Source organism: Hemicordylus capensis, chromosome 12 (genome assembly GCF_027244095.1).
Source record: "Hemicordylus capensis ecotype Gifberg chromosome 12, rHemCap1.1.pri, whole genome shotgun sequence".
Taxonomy (NCBI): domain Eukaryota; kingdom Metazoa; phylum Chordata; class Lepidosauria; order Squamata; family Cordylidae; genus Hemicordylus; species Hemicordylus capensis.
Window position 1 is genome coordinate 19,402,150 of NC_069668.1, and position 13,188 is coordinate 19,415,337.

Sequence of the window (13,188 nt, forward strand, 5' to 3'; positions counted from 1 at the left end):
TCCGTCTTTATAGAAAGGACTGGGGTGGGGCGAAGTTTAGGGGTTTAAAAACACCAACAAAGCCCAGCTACTTCCAACGCAGTCACAAAGTTAAACCAAAAAGAAAGAAAAGAAGGGGGGGAGTGAAGGGGGGAGAGAGAGCAGATGTCAAAAGCTCTGTTCACAAGACAATCTTGTGAGAGAAGATTCCACACACACCCCGCCCCACACACACACACACCCCACATAAAATAGATTTACACTGGGCATTAGCTCACTTCCGAATTGCACCGACAGAGCATTCCAACTGCACAAATTTAAAAGGCGGCGGCGGCCAAAGACGAGATTGCCTTGCTCCTAAGAAGCAGCACTCCAAACAAGCCTGAGTTAAGTTGCTCCTTCTTAGATCCAGGCTTGTCAGGATCTAAGTTGCAGGGTTGCTCCTGTCCCAGTTGCTGAAGCTGTGCATTGCTGCGTGCATGGATACCCGCACAAATAAATCATGGCAGTGTGAGCTGCTCCAAGCTGCTGCAGGAATCGCTTCAACCTGAGAGCAGATTTCCGCCCTTTTAAACAACACCAGCCCCCAATGGCGTGGAGCGAGGGGTTCCCTCCCTTTTAAAGTCATCCGCAAGGGGAAGGAGCGCTCAGTAATCCTCCAAAGCCAGAAGGAACCGAGAGATCAGTTCCCACCCCAGCAATCTCAATACTCCCCCCCCCCGCCCCAAAGAAATCGCCCTGGAGTCCCCCGCTTTCAATCACTCCCTTGGAACAGTGGAGGGGAAAGCCACCGGGTTTGTGAAAGGGGATCGGCCTGAAATCTGCATTTCCCAGTGTTTCCTTGCAAATAGTCAGGTCCCCCCCCTTCCCCCCCCCCAAGAGCTTGTTTTGCAAAGAAGGAAAACCTGCCTGTGATCTGCACCTTTCCCAGACACTCCTCCTCGCTTCAAATGCCTCCCAGGAAAGCTCTGGGTTGCCTTCAGTGGAAGATCACCTGCTTGGCCTGCAAAAGGTCCCAGGTTCACTCCCTGGCAGCATCTCCAGTCAGGCCTGGGAGAGACGCCTGCCTGGAACCTTAGAGATTGGCTGCCGGTCACTGTCGACAATACTAGGCTAGACGGACCAAGGGCCTGACTCGCCAGAAGGCAGCTGAATAAGTGTTTGTTTGTTTGTTCAATTTCTATACCGCCCTTCCAAAAATGGCTCAGGGCGGTTTACACAGAGAAACAACAAATAAATAAGATGGATCCCTGTCCCCAAAGGGCTCACAATCTAAAAAAGAACATAAGATAGACAACAGCAACAGCTTTGGCACTGAGAGCTGGTGTGGTGGAGTGGTTAGAGTGCTGAACTAGGACTGGGGAGACCCGAGTAGTAGTAGTAGTAGTAGTAATAACAACAGTCACTGGAGGGATGCTGTGCTGGGGATGGAGAGGGCCAGTTGCTCTCCCCCTGCTAAATAAAGAGAATCACCACATTAAAAGGTGCCTCTTTGCCCAGTTAGAAGGGGTTAGTTCTCGTCTTGCAGCTCCTCCTTCTGATCTAAAGCCTTCGACTTCACCCCTCCTAACTGAGCAAAGAGGTATCTTGTTCAAGTGGTGGTTTTCTTCTGTTTATCAAGGGGAGAGTGACTGGCCCTCTCCGGCCCCAGCACAGGATTCCTCCAGTGGCTGTTGCGGGCATCTACCTTTTGGTGTCTTTGTGGACAGCGAGCCCTTTTGGGACAGGGAGCCATTTTTATTTATCTATTGTTGTTTTTCCTATGTAAACCGCTTTGAGCACTTTTGTTGAAAAGTGGTATATAAGTGTCCGCAGCGGTATATAAAATAATATCTGCAGTCGCCCAGCTCACTGGGTGACGTTCAGGCTATTTAGTCCCAATTAAGCCCCATTGGTCTTGTGGTAGCAAGCATGACTAGTTCCCTTTGCTAAGCAGGGTTGTCCCTGGTTTGCATTTGGATGGGAGACTCCATGTGTGCGCTTGGTGAGATATTCCCCTCAGGGGATGGGATATCCGAAGGTTCCCAGTCCCCTCCCTGGCAGCATCCTCAAGATAGGGCTGAGAGAGACTCCTGCCTGCAACCTTGGAGAAGCCGCTGCCAGTCTGGGTAGACGATACTGATCTAGATGGACCAAGGATCTGACTCCGTATATGGCAGCTTCTGATGTCAGCCTCAGCTCCTGGTTCCTGCCTGGGATCTGACCCTTTGCTGGCTTGGATTATAAGCCTTCCACCTGCTCCGCTGATTTTTGCTTGCTGCTTTGGGACAGTTTTGGACCCAGCCCTCTTGGGCTGACTGCAAACTCCCCCCCTCCATCCTCCTGGCCCCTGGCTGCTGGCTCCTGTCCCTTGCTGAGGTGCATAACCAAAAGAAGGTAGTGTGCACCTGAAAGCATCTTCTGCATCCTTCATCCTCCTCTCCCTCCCTCCCCGGCTGTCCAAACCAAAAACAAAGGTTAGTTCTAGACAGCGCTGGATTTCAGCACAAGTGAAATAAACTCCAGCCTAGAGTCTCCTGTTATGAGGGGCCTCTTGCATTTAAAAAGAAGACGACGACTAAATTTCAAGTTTCACATAACGGATTTCCATTTAAAGGTATTTCTACGGCAAACAGGCTTGTTGCCAGAGAACTGTTTCTGGTCGATGATTGATTTTCGTTGCATCGCTACCAAGTCGAAATGAAGCTTTATTATTTCTATCTTCACTGTCTTTTTGGTTAGAAGAACATTTTTGTTGTAATGCGATGCAGCCTTTTCAGCTTGTCTTCGCTTAACTGATTCGAACCCGACTTGCTACAGCGGTACGGACACATAGGGATGCCCCAATGTTGCAGTTTCTGATGATGTCATCCATCCCGATCCAAGATGGCGGCCACATGAACATTTGAGGCACAAGAGATCTAACTTCTGGACCTTGTTTGAACCAATCTAGTCCAGTTGTAGAGACAGTGAAAGGAAAGTAGGCAGGTTAGTTCTTACTAGAACAACTTAGGAACATAGGAAGCTGCCATATACTGAGTCAGACCCTTGGTCTATCTAGCTCAGTATTGTCTTCACAGACTGGCAGCGGCTTCTCCAAGGTTGCAGGCAGGAATCTCTCTCAGCCCAAGGCCCATCTAGTCCAGCATCCTGATTCACACAGTGGCCCACCAGATGCCGCTGGAAGCCACAAGCAGGAGTGGAGGGCATGCCCTCTCTGTTACTCCTCTGCAACTGGTACTCAGAGGCATCCTGCCTTGGAGGCTGGAGGTGGCCTATAGCCCTCCAACTAGTAGCCAATGATAGACCTCTCCTCCATGAAGTTATCCAAACCCTTCTTAAAGCCATCCAGGTTGTTGACTGTCACCACATCTCGTAGGATGCCAGCTGCTATCAAAAGGGGTCTCTGGACGTGGCAAATCAGCAGGCTTTGCTCAAGAGCGTTCACTGTTCAAGCTGCGGGGCTAAAGCAGGAATTCTTTCCATGGATGGGTCACTGCCCAGTGACCTCTGCTGGGCAGTAAGAAGTCAAGACTACCCAGCCATGGTGCTCTCTCTCTCTGCCTCGCTCTGAGCATCTACTACCAGCCTGCCGGACTACTTGAAGCCTGCATCACTCCCAAGCCCCAGCAACGAACAAATCCTTTGAAGCCGCCTTCATGAACCTGGTAAGATGCCTTTTCAACGCACAGCTCAGCCTGCTCCCCCTTAGGAACATAGGGAGCTGCCATATACAGAGTCAGACCAATGGTCTATCTAGCTCAGTATTGCCTTCACAGACTGGCAGCGGCTTCTCCAAGGTTGCAGGCAGGAGTCTCTCTCAGCCCTCTCTCAGAGATGCTGCCAGGGAGGGAACTTGGAACCTAGATGCTCTTCCCAAAGCAGCTCCATCCCCAGAGGAGAAGATCTTCCAATGCTCACACTTCTAGTCTCCCATTCATATACAACCAGGGTAGACCCCGCTTAGCTAAGGGGACATGTCAGGCTTGCTACCACAAGACCAGCTCTCCCTTCCCTCCTCCCTACTAATCACTGCCATGCCTTTCCTAAGCCCGCCCTTCTTCCTTCTCTCTCTGTTTCTCTTGTTTTATTAGGATTTGTTAGACAGCTGTAATTATTGATTGCACACACACGTGATTGCCGGGCACATTGCACTATACCTTGAATCGGAAACCTGTTTTAAGTTGGACGACCGGTTTGCATTTTATCCTGATGAGCAACTTTCTATCATAAAGCCCACTGAACTTCCTGAGGGTGTCTTCCTCGGTCTCTGTTTGCGCGCCCAGATCCTACATGGTCACCATCTCCAAGAACCAATCCAGTTTCTGTATGATGTGACTTTGCCTCTTTCCCTCTGAGCATATATAGAGTGCGATACCAGGTGTAGCTCACAACATCAAGAGGCCCTCCTCCTGGTGGCCCTGCCCAACGAGGTGAGGCGGGTGGCTACTAAGGCGAGGGCCTTTTCGGTGGTGGCACCCTGTTTATGGAATAGCCTCCCCAGTGAGGTTCACCTGGCTCCGTCCCTCTGTTCTTTTAAACCCCAAGTAAAGACTTTTTGTTCACCCAGGTCTTTCAAATGTTGGTTTTCAGATTTGATCTGATGTAAGATGGGGTGTTTATATGAGATGGGGTGAAATGAAATATTTCAATGAAGTTAAAATGAAATGAAGTTGGTACGAGATGGAGTGAAATTAGTATTTTATTTTATTACAACCATAATTTTTCAAACATCTAAAGTACATGACAAAAAGAACAACCCGAGTTCCACGCAAATGTTTTACAGAAGTATTAAATGCACAGATTACCCAAATAAAAAGAAACACATACAGTACAAATTTAAAGCGAATAAGGGATGAAACTGCCCATCAGCTGCGCCTTGCAGAGAATCTTTTCATCATTCTTCGCCTTCTTTCTTCATATTAGTTGCTGTCAAAAATAAGAGCTTCTCCATCGGATTGCTTTTTAAAAGACCCTTAAGACACACCTGTTTATTCACATTGTTTGGGTGGGAATCAATGGACCAAACTTCTTAGATCTTGAAGCAGAGAAAATATTGGAACATATTTCAGAGACTTCAAAGTTCTCACTTTGGTGCCATTATTATAAGAAAGGAGCACTTACCTTGAAGGCTTCTTCTAGCTGCTGTTGTGGAAGACATCTCGTGTGGGTTATCATCTCGTGGTTCCAGAGAGGCAGGAGGACTCTGTAAATTAGCTACCAAGCCTATAAAAGCCTTGGGAGGGATAGCCCCTCCAGAGTAGACAGAGAACAAGCCTTTCCCAACTGGTAATTCCCTTCCTTTTTCTCAAGCCTCCATTTATTATAAGAATATGTGTTTCCATATGTCATAAGACAAATTGCCACCTTTACCTTACTTTTTTTAAAAATCAGAGTAATTTATGGCTGCCATGCTCTATCCTACATTATAGAGTTGGTTTCAGTTTAACTAGACTGTTGAAGTAACTTCATGGTATGCTGAGTGTTTCTTTTATGTTCCTCTTATGTTATGTCTTATGTTATGCTGCATTATGTCATATGATGGCCAGTGGTCAAAACAATAAACTTCTCACTTACTTACACACTTGTTCTCAGGCTTTGAGTTCAAACTAATGTTACACTCTGTAATTGTTTTCATTCTGTGAAAGTATTTTAATTGTTTTGTTTTATGTTTGTTGTATTTTTGGATTGTGTGCATGTATCAGGCAGTATATAAATATGATGAATAAATATTGCAGAAAGCTTTCATAGTTATATTGAAGCTACAGGGGAGAGGTTGCCAGCACTTCACCCTGACCGCAGGACCTCAGCTCCTGCGTCCCTGCCTCACTGTGTCAGCTACAGGGGAGAGGTTGCCAGTACATCACCCTGACCGCAGGACCTCAGCTCCTGCGTCCCTTCCTCACTGTGTCAGCTACAGGGGAGAGGTTGCCAGCACATCACCCTGACCGCAGGACCTCAGCTCCTGCGTCCCTGCCTCACTGTGTCAGCTACAGGGGAGAGGTTGCCAGCACATCACCCTGACCGCAGGACCTCAGCTCCTGCGTCTCTTCCTCACTGTGTCAGCTACAGGGGAGAGGTTGCCAGCACATCACCCTGACCGCAGGACCTCAGCTCCTGCGTCCCTGCCTCAGTGTGTCAGCTACAGGGGAGAGGTTGCCAGCACTTCACCCTGACCGCAGGACCTCAGCTCCTGCGTCCCTGCCTCAGTGTGTCAGCTACAGGGGAGAGGTTGCCAGCACTTCACCCTGACCGCAGGACCTCAGCTCCTGCGTCCCTGCCTCAGTGTGTCAGCTACAGGGGAGAGGTTGCCAGCACTTCACCCTGACCGCAGGACCTCAGCTCCTGCGTCCCTGCCTCACTGTGTCAGCTACAGGGGAGAGGTTGCCAGCACATCACCCTGACCGCAGGACCTCAGCTCCTGCGTCCCTTCCTCACTGTGTCAGCTACAGGGGAGAGGTTGCCAGCACATCACCCTGACCGCAGGACCTCAGCTCCTGCGTCCCTTCCTCACTGTGTCAGCTACAGGGGAGAGGTTGCCAGCACATCACCCTGACCGCAGGACCTCAGCTCCTGCGTCCCTGCATTTGTTTAGTAAGATCACTTTTCAATAGGCCTGCACAAAACTCAAGAGGAACATCTGCTAGGGAGACAAATTTAAATAGAGCACTTGAAACTGTATATTCAAGATCTTTATAAGCAAGTAAGAACATTCAAATAGGAGTTAATACAGCCCTCGTTGACATATATATATTTTTATTGGTCCCTCCCATCCTTCCCTTTCAGTCTTACCTGCCACAGTGGCCACTTCGGAGGAGAAAACGTTTCCACATCCACGTTCAGGCATGGAGGTCCTTGAAGAAGGTGCGCCAATTCTGTTTCTTCTTGCCAAACCATTCTTCAGAGGGCAGAATGGAACATGCATGAAGCATGTTCCATTCAAGAGAGCCTCCATCTTAGGGATGATGCTGCCTCCCACAGGCATTGGGAAAATACAGAAGCCTGAAGCTCCTAACACGCATGAAGCATGTTGCATTCAGGACAGGGGCCATCTATCAATGCAGACCCTGGTTTGGCTTCTGTCATGCATTGTTGCTTCCTTTTGTTCTTTCTTGAAATCTGGAGGAAAGGAAGAAAGATTTTGGAGTGGGAATGATCACACCTTTGTTTTGTAAATTTAGCAGGTTGCAAATGATAATTTCTTTATTCAGCCTGTTTCTATACCACCCCAAACTCATGTCCCATGGGAGATTTACAAGAAAACATCACAAATTAAATGCAAAGTTAAATGTTCTTATCAGATTTTGCTGATAATGTCCACTCCCCCCGCCTTTATGTTATCCTGTGACAATCCATGGCAAATAAATTTGGAGCAAACATTTTGTATACACAGTCTTCTAATGAAGAGCTCCATCATAGAATGCAATGGCACAGCCAGGGTTCCCCCACCCTGTGAGATCATCTTGTAGTACACCTTGAGAGTTCCCTATTGTTGGTCCCTCCCATCCTTCTCTTTCAGCCTTACCTGCCACAGAGGCAGCTTGGGAGGAGAAAACGTTTCCACATCCATGTTCAGGCATGGAGGTCCTTGAAGAAAGTGCGCCAATTCTGTTTCTTCTTGCCAAACCATTCTTCAGAGGGCAGAATGGAACATGCATGAAGCATGTCCCATTCAAGACAGCCACCACCTTAGGGATGATGCTGCCTCCCACAGCCATTGGGAAAATATAGAAGCCTGAAGCTCCTAACACGCATGAAGCATGTTGCATTCAGGACAGGGAACATCTGTCAATGGAGCCCCTGGTTTGGCTTCTGTCGTGCATTGTTGCTTCCTTTCGTTCTTTCTTCAGATTCTTTTAGTTCTTTCTAGAAATCTGGAAGAAAGGAAGAAAGATTTTGGAGTGGGAATAATCACACCTTTGTTTTGTAAATTTAGCAGGTTGCAAATGATAATTTCTTTATTCAGCCTGTTTCTATACCACCCCAAACTCATGTCCGATGGGAGATTTACAAGAAAACATCACAAATGAAATGCAAAGTTAAATGTTCCTATCAGGTTTTGATGATAATGTTCAATTTTTGCCCTTTTTTATATTAAATGAAGAGCTCCATCATAGAATGCAATGGCACAGCTAGGGTCCCCCCGCCGCCCCCACGCTGTGAGATCATCCCCTACACCCTGAGAGTTGTCTTTTTGTTGGTCCTTTCTCTGTCTTTCAGCCCTACCTGCCACGGAGGCCACCTGGGAGGAGAAAAGGTTCCGTCAACATCCAGGCATGGAGGTCTTCGAGAAAGGTGTGCCAATTCTGTTTCTTCTTGCCAAACCATTCTTCAGAGGGCAGAATGGAACATGCATGAAGCGTGTTCCATTCAAGAGAGCCACCATCTTAGGGATGATGCTGCCTTCCACAGGCATTGAGAAACTACAGAAGCATGAAGCTCCTAACATGCATGAAGCATGTTCCATTCAAGAGAGCCACCATCTCAGGGATGATGCTGCCTTCCACAGGCATTGAGAAACTACAGAAGCATGAAGCTCCTAACATGCATGAAGCATGTTCCATTCAGGACAGGGAACATCTGAGAGATGCTGCTGCCTGACAAAGCAAGTGGGAGAAAAAGAAGCTTGGGCTTCCTTTGAGAATTATTCACAGCGTGTTGTGATTCTTGAGTTACGCATCCCCTGGTTTGGCTTCTTTCATTCATCGTTGCTTCCTTTCCTTCGTTCTTGAGACTCCTTTAGTTCTTTCTTGAAATCTGGAGGAAAAGAAGAAAGATTTTGATGTGGGAATGATCACATCTTTATCTTCTAACTTTACCAGGTTGCCAGTAATTATTTCTTTATTCAGCCTATTGCTATACTGCCCAAACTCATGATCCAGGAAGATTAACAATAAAATATCACAAATTTTGTTTGTTTATTTTATTGTTAGATTTTACACTGTTAGATTTCATTAAAACAATGTCAATGTCAACATCACACAAAAGTTAAACAAAACTACTTCACCATAGAATGCACTGGCATAGCCAGAGATTCCCCCACCCCCTTTCCTGTGAGATCATCCCCTACACCCTGAGAGTTGTCTTTTTGTTGGTCCTTGCTCTGTCTTTCAGCCCTACCTGCCACGGAGGCCACTTGGGAGGAGAAAAGGTTCCAACGTCAACATCCAGGCATGGAGGTCTTCGAGAAAGGTGTGCCAATTCTGTTTCTTCTTGCCAAACCATTCTTCAGAGGGCAGAATGGAACATGCATGAAGCGTGTTCCATTCAAGAGAGCCACCATCTTAGGGATGATGCTGCCTTCCACAGGCATTGAGAAACTACAGAAGCATGAAGCTCCTAACATGCATGAAGCATGTTCCATTCAAGAGAGCCACCATCTTAGGGATGATGCTGCCTCCCACAGGCATTGAGAAACTACAGAAGCATGAAGCTCCTAACATGCATGAAGCATGTTCCATTCAGGACAGGGAACATCTGAGAGATGCTGCTGCCTGACAAAGCAAGTGGGAGAAAAAGAAGCTTGGGCTTCCTTTGAGAATTATTCACAGCGTGTTGTGATTCTTGAGTTACGCACCCCCTGGTTTGACTTCTTTCATTCATCGTTGCTTCCTTTCCTTCGTTCTTGAGACTCCTTTAGTTCTTTCTTGAAATCTGGAGGAAAAGAAGAAAGATTTTGATGTGGGAATGATCACATTTTTATCTTCTAACTTTACCAGGTTGCCAGTAATTATTTCTTTATTCAGCCTATTGCTATACTGCCCAAACTCATGATCCAGGAAGATTAACAATAAAATATCACAAATTTTGTTTGTTTATTTTATTGTTAGATTTTACACTGTTAGATTTCATTAAAACAATGTCAATGTCAACATCACACAAAAGTTAAACAAAACTACTTCACCATAGAATGCACTGGCATAGCCAGAGATTTCCCCCCCCCCTTTCATGTGAGATCATCCCCTACACCCTGAGAGTTGTCTTTTTGTTCGTCCTTTCTCTGTCTTTCAGTCCTACCTGCCACGGAGGCCACTTGGGAGGAGAAGAGGTTCCAACGTCAACATCCAGGCATGGAGGTCTTCGAGAAAGGTGTGCCAATTCTGTTTCTTCTTGCCAAACCATTCTTCAGAGGGCAGAATGGAACATGCATGAAGCGTGTTCCATTCAAGAGAGCCACCATCTTAGGGATGATGCTGCCTCCCACAGGCATTGAGAAACTACAGAAGCATGAAGCTCCTAACATGCATGAAGCATGTTCCATTCAAGAGAGCCACCATCTCAGGGATGATGCTGCCTTCCACAGGCATTGAGAAACTACAGAAGCATGAAGCTCCTAACATGCATGAAGCATGTTCCATTCAGGACAGGGAACATCTGAGAGATGCTGCTGCCTGACAAAGCAAGTGGGAGAAAAAGAAGCTTGGGCTTCCTTTGAGAATTATTCACAGCGTGTTGTGATTCTTGAGTTACGCATCCCCTGGTTTGGCTTCTTTCATTCATCGTTGCTTCCTTTCCTTCGTTCTTGAGACTCCTTTAGTTCTTTCTTGAAATCTGGAGGAAAAGAAGAAAGATTTTGATGTGGGAATGATCACATTTTTATCTTCTAACTTTACCAGGTTGCCAGTAATTATTTCTTTATTCAGCCTATTGCTATACTGCCCAAACTCATGATCCAGGAAGATTAACAATAAAATATCACAAATTTTGTTTGTTTATTTTATTGTTAGATTTTACACTGTTAGATTTCATTAAAACAATGTCAATGTCAACATCACACAAAAGTTAAACAAAACTACTTCACCATAGAATGCACTGGCATAGCCAGAGATTCCCCCACCCCCTTTCCTGTGAGATCATCCCCTACACCCTGAGAGTTGTCTTTTTGTTGGTCCTTTCTCTGTCTTTCAGCCCTACCTGCCACGGAGGCCACTTGGGAGGAGAAAAGGTTCCAACGTCAACATCCAGGCATGGAGGTCTTCGAGAAAGGTGTGCCAATTCTGTTTCTTCTTGCCAAACCATTCTTCAGAGGGCAGAATGGAACATGCATGAAGCGTGTTCCATTCAAGAGAGCCACCATCTTAGGGATGATGCTGCCTTCCACAGGCATTGAGAAACTACAGAAGCATGAAGCTCCTAACATGCATGAAGCATGTTCCATTCAAGAGAGCCACCATCTTAGGGATGATGCTGCCTCCCACAGGCATTGAGAAACTACAGAAGCATGAAGCTCCTAACATGCATGAAGCATGTTCCATTCAGGACAGGGAACATCTGAGAGATGCTGCTGCCTGACAAAGCAAGTGGGAGAAAAAGAAGCTTGGGCTTCCTTTGAGAATTATTCACAGCGTGTTGTGATTCTTGAGTTACGCATCCCCTGGTTTGGCTTCTTTCATTCATCGTTGCTTCCTTTCCTTCGTTCTTGAGACTCCTTTAGTTCTTTCTTGAAATCTGGAGGAAAAGAAGAAAGATTTTGATGTGGGAATGATCACATTTTTATCTTCTAACTTTACCAGGTTGCCAGTAATTATTTCTTTATTCAGCCTATTGCTATACTGCCCAAACTCATGATCCAGGAAGATTAACAATAAAATATCACAAATTTTGTTTGTTTATTTTATTGTTAGATTTTACACTGTTAGATTTCATTAAAACAATGTCAATGTCAACATCACACAAAAGTTAAACAAAACTACTTCACCATAGAATGCACTGGCATAGCCAGAGATTCCCCCACCCCCTTTCCTGTGAGATCATCCCCTACACCCTGAGAGTTGTCTTTTTGTTCGTCCTTTCTCTGTCTTTCAGCCCTACCTGCCACGGAGGCCACTTGGGAGGAGAAGAGGTTCCAACGTCAACATCCAGGCATGGAGGTCTTCGAGAAAGGTGTGCCAATTCTGTTTCTTCTTGCCAAACCATTCTTCAGAGGGCAGAATGGAACATGCATGAAGCGTGTTCCATTCAAGAGAGCCACCATCTTAGGGATGATGCTGCCTTCCACAGGCATTGAGAAACTACAGAAGCATGAAGCTCCTAACATGCATGAAGCATGTTCCATTCAAGAGAGCCACCATCTTAGGGATGATGCTGCCTCCCACAGGCATTGAGAAACTACAGAAGCATGAAGCTCCTAACATGCATGAAGCATGTTCCATTCAGGACAGGGAACATCTGAGAGATGCTGCTGCCTGACAAAGCAAGTGGGAGAAAAAGAAGCTTGGGCTTCCTTTGAGAATTATTCACAGCGTGTTGTGATTCTTGAGTTATGCACCCCCTGGTTTGACTTCTTTCATTCATCGTTGCTTCCTTTCCTTCGTTCTTGAGACTCCTTTAGTCCTTTCTTGAAATCTGGAGGAAAAGAAGAAAGATTTTGATGTGGGAATGATCACATCTTTATCTTCTAACTTTACCAGGTTGCCAGTAATTATTTCTTTATTCAGCCTATTGCTATACTGCCCAAACTCAGGTTCCAGGAAGATTAACAATAAAATATCACAAGTTTTGTTTCTTTATTTTATTGTTAGATTTTACACTGTTAGATTTCATTAAAACAATGTCAATGTCAACATCACACAAAAGTTAAACAAAACTACTTCACCATAGAATGCACTGGCATAGCCAGAGATTTCCCCCCCCCCTTTCATGTGAGATCATCCCCTACACCCTGAGAGTTGTCTTTTTGTTGGTCCTTTCTCTGTCTTTCAGCCCTACCTGCCACGGAGGCCACTTGGGAGGAGAAAAGGTTCCAACGTCAACATCCAGGCATGGAGGTCTTCGAGAAAGGTGTGCCAATTCTGTTTCTTCTTGCCAAACCATTCTTCAGAGGGCAGAATGGAACATGCATGAAGCGTGTTCCATTCAAGAGAGCCACCATCTTAGGGATGATGCTGCCTTCCACAGGCATTGAGAAACTACAGAAGCATGAAGCTCCTAACATGCATGAAGCATGTTCCATTCAGGACAGGGAACATCTGAGAGATGCTGCTGCCTGACAAAGCAAGTGGGAGAAAAAGAAGCTTGGGCTTCCTTTGAGAATTATTCACAGCGTGTTGTGATTCTTGAGTTACGCATCCCCTGGTTTGGCTTCTTTCATTCATCGTTGCTTCCTTTCCTTCGTTCTTGAGACTCCTTTAGTCCTTTCTTGAAATCTGGAGGAAAAGAAGAAAGATTTTGATGTGGGAATGATCACATCTTTATCTTCTAACTTTACCAGGTTGCCAGTAATTATTTCTT

At 46.0% G+C, this 13,188-nt stretch overlaps 1 long non-coding RNA gene across 1 annotated transcript; it reads right to left on the reverse strand.

The window, feature by feature from the left end:
- Positions 1 to 6,275: 6,275 nt before the first annotated feature.
- LOC128335851 (uncharacterized) lies at positions 6,276 to 8,981 on the reverse strand. The gene is made up of 3 exons (XR_008311741.1): positions 8,185 to 8,981; positions 7,484 to 7,832; positions 6,276 to 7,077 (listed from the first exon to the last, which is right to left on the reverse strand). It is a non-coding gene; the product is annotated as an uncharacterized LOC128335851 (long non-coding RNA).
- Positions 8,982 to 13,188: the final 4,207 nt, after the last annotated feature.